Source organism: Trichomycterus rosablanca, chromosome 9, assembly GCF_030014385.1.
Source record: "Trichomycterus rosablanca isolate fTriRos1 chromosome 9, fTriRos1.hap1, whole genome shotgun sequence".
Classification (NCBI taxonomy): domain Eukaryota; kingdom Metazoa; phylum Chordata; class Actinopteri; order Siluriformes; family Trichomycteridae; genus Trichomycterus; species Trichomycterus rosablanca.
The window spans coordinates 25,659,554-25,667,979 of record NC_085996.1 but is presented as its reverse complement, the minus strand read 5'-3'; the positions used below and the strand labels follow the sequence as shown (position 1 = coordinate 25,667,979).

The window sequence follows — 8,426 nt, the reverse complement described above, 5'->3', positions numbered from 1 at the left end:
TAAGTAGTGTTCACTTTTAGTCTTAGTAACGCCGTGCGTGCATATCAGCATAACAACCTGCTTATTACTCCGCTGTTTGAGTAGCGCAGTAGTCAGGGGGCATCGAGCATATTTTTCCACCCTAGGTTCAAATCTGGCTTAGGGCGAAACTTAAGTAACACAAGCAGGGCCGGCACTATGGGGCCCCTGGGGTGGGCATTGTTCCCCCCCCTTCCCCCAGATTCTCTCAATGCCCCCTTAACCCTTTGATGCACAACCTGGGTCAAAAGTGACCCAACTGAATTTTTATTTTCTATATCTTTGCAATAAATTAATTTCGTCATTCAAGCTTCCATGAATTTCTCAATTAACTTGTTTTTGATCATCACAAATCCTTATTTCAGTTTTATATTTTTTACTTTTTTAATAAAAATCATTTTTGTATCACTACCCTTCTAATGCACAACATGGGTCAAAAAAGACCCTTATGTATTTACTATTGAATTTGACAGGAACTACTGACATTTGTAAGTGTTTGTAGTCAAAAACATATTTACTGATCTTTTGAAAGACAACCAAAGATTAGGCCCTTGAATCTTGAATATGTCCAATACTATTTGCTTGCTAGCTGTTTACATATTCTAGTATAGATAGCTTTTATTAGCTAAGACAGTAAATACATGAATAACTGACTAATGTGCATATGAAAATATTCTTGAATGGATGAATATGGGTCATTTTCCACCCATGTTGTGCATTAGAAGGGGTTTGCTTAGCTTGTGCATCAAAGGGTTAAGCGACACAGTCCAGAACCGGGGCTGCATGTCAGTGTGAAGATGGATTATGTAAAAATGTTGTTTGAACTATTAAGAAAAAATGTTACATGATGTTCTTCATGCATGTTTTTTTGTCTAAAATCTGGTTCTGATTTATTATTATAAAGAATGAAAATAATAAATGTTAAACAGCCTAAATAAAACATTTTGATAATGTTGTAACGGTGTAAGACCCGTTCATTATATTTTTATAGGTGCAACCCTAATCGCCTACCCCCTGCTCCCACTCAGGTAAGATAAGATAAGATAAGATATCCTTTATTAATCCCACAATGGGGAAATTTGCATAGTTAGAAATGGTAATACATTGGGAGAGTAGGAGATAAAAAAAAAACTAGCAACCAGATTGTGCTCCCTGAGGAGCACACTGTGGTAACATGAAAAAAAAAAAAAAGGTAAACACCAGCCACCCGTCTAATCTAATCTAATCTAATCTAATCAACACAGATCTGTGTATTTAATGTATCGTCTGGATTCTTCTGACAGTTTTTTAGGAATACTCCAGATTTTGACTTGTCGGATCCCAACATACCTGGAATGACCTACAACAACTTGCACGATCCACACCTGAAAGCATTCTTTCATCAGCCTGAGAGGAAACAAAAGCTAATTAATCAGGGCCTCATTACACATGATAACAAAGTAGATAGTAGCACTGATATTAGGCACTTATAAATTTCAGGAACATGTTATTAACTTTGAACTATGTTTTACTCTTTTAGATTTAACATACAAAAGCTTGTTACAATAGGATACATCTATGGTTTAAGCATTTTAGCAAAAAACATAAACATATAGTATAGTAAACATATAGTCTGTTTTACTGAGCTAAAATGCACAGTGGTAATACTGTATTTTGATTCAGAATAATCTAAACTAGTTTTTGTTTTATTTCAGGTGCTGTGCACTCTGGGAGAGTACAAGCGGTACAAAGAATATTTAAGAAATGTGGATATGAGCTGGGAAAAGTGTTTCCACCAAGAACTGGTAATGTCAACAATAAGATGCATTTCATTTCTTCAGAAGTATGAGTTGAGTTTTAAATTGCATGATCTTATACTGCATGTATGTAATAAATGAGTGTGGTGAGGAAACCGGAGTACAAGGAGGATTATACTTTTGTCTCAGGTTTTTATTAAACAGGGCAACAGAGTCACTTTAAAACTAATTGATGAACATAAGGAATCTCACTTTGGCTAAGAAAGAAAATATGTGCATAATTAAAACGTTTGCCAATAAATGTAATGCAGGAATATTACTTGTGACTATGTACTGTGTATGTATGTACAGTACATTTAGCTTTAATGGGACAACTGGCATACACCCTAATTTTTTAATTCAATATAAATTCATTTGATATTGTATGCTTACAGAATCCCAGTTAAAGTTTGTCTCATGTCATTATACTGGCACCACTCTTAATGGAAGTACTCATGTCACACAATAATCTCTTGTTGTAGAGGGGTCTGCTGAAAGAGTTCATGGTCCTTAAACTGGCAGGTGAAATTCCTGAAAACACAACATGTCCAGATATAAGAGACTGGATTATGGAGAGAGGGGAAAAGGCCTTTAGAAGCATGTAGGTTTTTACATTTAGTACAGTGCTTAATGGGTATTTAGATTAACTGTTTTAGTAAAAAAAATTAGATTACATTAACATGACGTTGTTTTCTTTGTAAAGGCTTGAGGAAACACTGGATCCCACCTGTAATTTGAATGTGGTATGTATATATCATTGCTTAAAAGTAACAGAAAGACTTTAAACAATTAGGAAATTATGATCTGTATTCAGATATACATTTATACTTTTATTAAAGACATAGATGGAAAAGTATTACAGTGTTAGAAGTGTATATACACTTTCATTACTAAAGACAAAATACTTTATCTATGAGATTTGTCACAACGGTGGCACTGAAACTATTAATGAGATGATTTTTTCTCTCAGGCATGGGAGGTGAGCCACCGAGATGTGCTGGAAAAGCTAGAACAGGAGATCATAGAAGAGCTCCAGCTAGAACAGCAGCACCAACTAAAATCAAAGGTTGTCTGCTAATCTCACTACTTCAGAACTGTGTGTGGCTCATAGATGCTTGTATTCTTGTAGAGACCCTTCTAAGAGTTTTTTTGTAATGGTACTATATTTTTAGTGCTTTAACACGAGCACTTTAAATGCCACCTAATTATCTGAGAACTTACCACTGTTTGTGTTTCTTCTTATTAAAATGAAACAGAATGAGATCCCAGACCAGAGCAATGACCTGGTAGAGGAAGATTTGGCTCCATGCTTTATAATATCTGCTTGGCCGGGGCCATCTGACCCGATTTACTCCGGTGAAATATCTAAAGAGTAAGTTGTTAATAGTAAGCAGAAAAATAGCATTCAAATAGTAGAACTTTGCATTAGTGTTTTGTGTAGAGTAAAACTGGATATACGGTATGTTTGTTTGTTAGGTGCATCATTGTGCCTTCTAAGGAAGCTGAAAGTGTTGAGTTTACTTCCGAAGTGGAGAAAACATCAGCTAGTAAGTAATTGTGAAATGCTACATGAATCATTGCTGCAAACTGTAAGTTCAATAATACTATGTGGACAAAAGTATTGGGACACCTGACCATGACTCTGTTGGACAATCTATTCCAAAACCATAGGTGTTTATACTAAATAATAGCTATTATATCATACACTCAGGCCTGATGTCAGGCCTGGTTAGCAATCAAAGTTTAAATCATGCCAAGTGTTCATTTGGGTTGAGACCAGGGCTCTGTGTAGGCAGCTAGAGCTTCCTTAAACACAACTAGTCAAACCATGTCTTTATAGATCTTGCTTTGTACTAAATGAGAAAGGGGACTTCCCTAAATTGTTGCCACAATGTTAAAAAAGTTTATCTTATTTACTTCTTATACACCTGTTAACAATTGTATACACATGTTAGTCACAGAAGTTGTGTCCACATAGTTTTGCCCTCATATGTATATGTATAAATTATTTATTTCTGTGTTTCAAAGGAACCAAAACCAAGAAAAAGAAAGGAGCATGGGCCGTCCTCAGACGAGCATGGAAAGTACTGGACGCACCAAGATTTCACCTGTTGATTTCACCTGCTGATTAACATCTTTCAGTTTAATGCACTTTGATTCTGATATTGATTCAAATAAATAAAGCAATAAAAAAATAGGTTTGCTATGGATTATGAGTTCTGCTTTTATGAATGCATGATGCTCTTTTCACACTTGTTTTCAAAAGTTTTGTATTAATCTTTAACATTAAGTGGATGTGTTTTTTCTGAGGTCTAGTCAATTTAGCTGTGCTGGGTGGTATGACAGTTGTGGATTTTCCAAGCATACCATAGCACAGCTGTAGGCTTGAATAGGTAGCAAATCAATATAATATTGTTCGCCGCTAAAAGCACTATGGAGCGCCTTTCAGATTAGATACAGCTCACGAGTTAGCCAGGTAGCGTTAGCATGATAGTGTTAACAGATGAGAGAGGCGTCCTTGATATGGTAAAAAAAATAAAAACAGATGGAAGATGAAAAGAGGAAGACCAAATATACACCAGAAGAACCTGCCAAAAAACTGCAGTTTAGAACAGACTAAAGCACTATATATACTGCATGTTTTGTCAAGCCACAGCTGCTGCAAACAACAACATTACGAACGCAGTAACAATCCACATATGCAAGGACACGATTTTTCTATAGGGAGTCGAGAAAGACGCTTTCAGAGCAATAATTAAAACAGTGGATTCCAGGTATGTGTTTCCAAAAACACTTCAGGTCAGTCGCTAAACCAACATTATAAGCTAACTAGAAACAGAGATATTTAAAATCATCCACTATTCTACAACAGACCTGTGGTCAAGTTGTATATTGGAGTTGAAATTAAAATGTTTTATATTCTATATGTACTTATGACAGTAGAATAAGCCACAGACATATAAAAAGTCCCAGTCATACAAAAAAAAATATATATATAATGTGAAACTACTGCCCAGTCCTAGCACGTAAAAAGGCATGGGTTTGGTGCAAGCTACGTCAAAAAAATTTCCCCCAATTTTCTCCCATAATCTAGTCGTGTCCAATTACCCTGATTGCGTCCTCTATACTGATTCGACCCTTCACCGCTGACTAAGGACACCTCTCAACTGACATACGCCCCCTCCGGCACGTACAGTCAGTACAGACTGCATTTTTCACCTGCACGAGTCGAGTTCATACACCGACAGGCACTGTGTATGGAGGGCAACACCCCCATCAGCATTATTCCTCAGCCCTGTGCAGGCGCCATCAGTCAGCCAGCAGGGGCCGCAGTTGCACCAGTTATGAGGACCTATGATCCGACTTTTTACCCCTAACCCTGAACAACAGCCAATCGTTGTTCATGCTGCCGCCCAGCCCAGTCGGAAGACAGAGCTGAGATTCAATACGATGTATTCGAAACCCCAACTCTGGTGCGCCAGTGTACTTTACTGCTGTGCCGCCTGAGCAACCTCAAGCTACATAAATTGATGTATCTTCCTACTATGGACATCTCAACACACCTTAATATGTGGTTAATAACACACACACACGCACACACACGGCAAAACATTATAATTCTTAAAGGTGGGAATCTTTTGTATAGAGATATTGCAAAGAAAGCCATAATGTCAGTGAGTACAGTGTCCTATACCATCAAAGGCATTTGCATACTGTGGAAACTTTAACAGAAGGATGTCTGCTAGAAGCTAGAAAGCCTTAAAAGAACAGCATCAGGAGAAAAGTTTATAAAAATTAAAAGTTAACGGCTCATAGAACAATTCCAAGCACAGCTTAACACTGGTGAAAGTAGGCAAGTCTTACTTTTAACTGAAAAGAGAAGACTTGGCAGGTTTTACCACTGTTAAGATGGCGAAAAAAGCTTCAGTTAGGCAATAGTGTTAAATATGAAAGAGGAAGCATGATGGTCTGGGGCTCTTTTGTTTAATCCGAATTTGGCAACTGGCACAGAGTAACTAGAACCCTGTCAGGCTAGCATAGGTTTGTAGCACCATATAAACTGTCTGGCCTACGTAAATTTGATAAGGGGTTCATCCTGTAGCAAAATAACCTGAAACATACGCTGATCAGCCATAACATTATAACCACCTCCTTGTTTCTACACTCAGTGTCCATTTTATCAGCTCCACTTACCATATAGAAGCACTTTGTAGTTCTACAATTACTGACTGTAGTCCATCTGTTTCTCTGTTCTTCAATGGTCAGGACCCCCACAGAGTAGGTATTATTTAGGTGGTGGATCATTCTCAGCACTGCAGTGACGATGACATGCTGGTGGTGTGTTAGAGTGTGTTGTGCTGGTATGAGTGGATCAGACACAGCAGCGCTGATGGAGTTTTTAAATACTGTGTCCACTCATTGTCCACTCTATTAGACAATCCTACTTAGTTGGTCCACCTTGTAGATGTAAAGTCAGAGACGATCGCTCATCTATTGTTGCTGTTTGAGTTTCCCATCTTCTAGACCTTCATCAGTAGTCACAGGACGCTGCCCATGGGGTGCTGTTGGCTAAATATTTTTGGTTGGTGGACTATTCTCAGTCCAGCAGTGACAGTGAGGTGTTTAAAAACTCCATCAGCATTGCTGTGTCTTATTCACTCATACCAGCACAACACACACTAACACACCACCACCATGTCAGTGTCACTGCAGTGCTGAGAATGATCTACCACCCAAATAATACCTGCTCTATGGTGGTCCTGGGAGAGTCCTGACCATTGAAGAACAGGGTGATACTGGATTAAAAAAACATGCAGCGAAATAGACTACAGTCAGTAATTGTAGAACTACAAAGTGCTTCTATATGGTAAGTGGAGCTGATAAAATGAACAGTGAGTGTAGAAACAAGGAGGTGGTTTTAATGTTATGGCTGATCGGTGTATATATACAGCTGCCGTGTTTGCATGGGTTTCCTCCAGGCGTACAGTCCAAAGACGTGCAAGTGAGGTGAATTGGAGATACAAAATTGTCCATGACTGTGTTTGACATTAAACTTGTGAACTGATGAATCTTAACTACCGTTTTTGTCATGAATGTAACCAAAGGGTGTAAAACATGACATTAAAATTCTAATAAATAAATTGTTCTATATAAACTGCCCTCATAAATATTGACTATACATAACAGTGAATGTGCTGAGTATAGGGGAGTATGTGAACTGTTTGGTATAAGAACTGTACAGTGTGTTTAATGCAATAGCAATATGCATTATAGTAACAGGCTTTGTAGTTAAATCATATTATTTAATCCTCAAAAATTTCACATAATAGCAGATGAAAAAATGCAACCTAAAATGTGGAAAAAATGGCAATCCGGCTAATAAAGGATGTACTGCTGATAAATGTGATGCCAGCACATGAATTAGTGATGCACATTATTCCATGTCCTTGTGTCTAATGAAAGCACAAACACGCATACAACCAGCATAGTCCATTTAAAGCCATGTCGGGAGTTAACACAATTACAATGAGCTAATGGAATCAGAGCCTGCCAAAGATAAATGTGACTTCATTAGTACAAGCCTTAAGAGACTGTCTGAGCAGATCATTGATGAAAAATGTGGCTTATTCCTTCTTTCTCCGCTCATTCAAGTGTGATCCGTCAGGTGGAAACATGTGTCTCAGTCTGGCCTTGGGATAGAACAAGAAAGAGAGAACAGAATTGAAGGAAAGACTGATTTCCATAACTTCTGCAAAAAGAATCAAATTTAAAAGCCCAAGGGAGCAGGAACAGGCAGTCATATTGGATTGGCTACTATTTTATCGCTAAAAACATCAAGCAGAAAATGCATAGGTGCTCACATAGCAGTATGCCAGGCAGAATTTATCACAGCAATAGCTCCTACCATCCAAAGCGGAGATAACACACTTACTAGAGCAGGCATGTTTGAAGAAGGGCTTGAAGAATTGGGAAAATTGTAGACACATTCTTTTGATGATTGAAAGAGATTTGTAAAGGCTGAAAAAGCAAGATTCAATTCAGAGCTGCCTGGTTGGCACTGCCTTGGTTATTTGATTTCATGTGGTTTCCAAATGTTATTGAGACTCTTATATAACAGTGTTATGGAAACAAACTTGCATATTAAATACTGCTACTTCATACATTTTGACATGTACCTAGGTAATATTGAAAAATACTGCATATATTATTTGTTTGTTTATTAGGATTTTAATGTCATGTTTTTACACTTTTGGTTACATTCATGACAGGACAGACAGGACACAAGATTCATCAGTTCACAAGTTTTTATCGAACACAGTCATGGACAATTTTGTGTCTCCAATTCACCTTACTTGCATGTCTTTGGGCTGTGGGAGGAAACCAGAGCACCCGGAGTAAACCAACGCAGACACGGGAAGAACATGCAAACTCCACACAGAAAGGACCCGGACCGCCCCTCCTGGGGATTGAACCCAGGACCTTCTTGCTGTGAGGCGACAGTGCTACCCACTGAGCCACCGTGCTGCCCCATATTATTTGTAAGAGTAATTTATTGGGAACACATTTTTATTACAACCCCAAATCAAAAAAAGTTGGGACAGCATGGAAAATGCAAATAATAAAAAAAACACA

At 37.9% G+C, this 8,426-nt stretch overlaps 1 long non-coding RNA gene across 1 annotated transcript; it reads left to right on the top strand.

Annotated features, from left to right (window-relative positions):
- Positions 1-2,812: 2,812 nt before the first annotated feature.
- Positions 2,813-3,901, top strand: LOC134320188 (uncharacterized). Its single transcript, XR_010013612.1, has 4 exons — positions 2,813-2,859; positions 3,050-3,165; positions 3,270-3,340; positions 3,822-3,901. It is a non-coding gene; the product is annotated as an uncharacterized LOC134320188 (long non-coding RNA).
- The last annotated feature ends 4,525 nt before the right edge of the window (positions 3,902-8,426 follow it).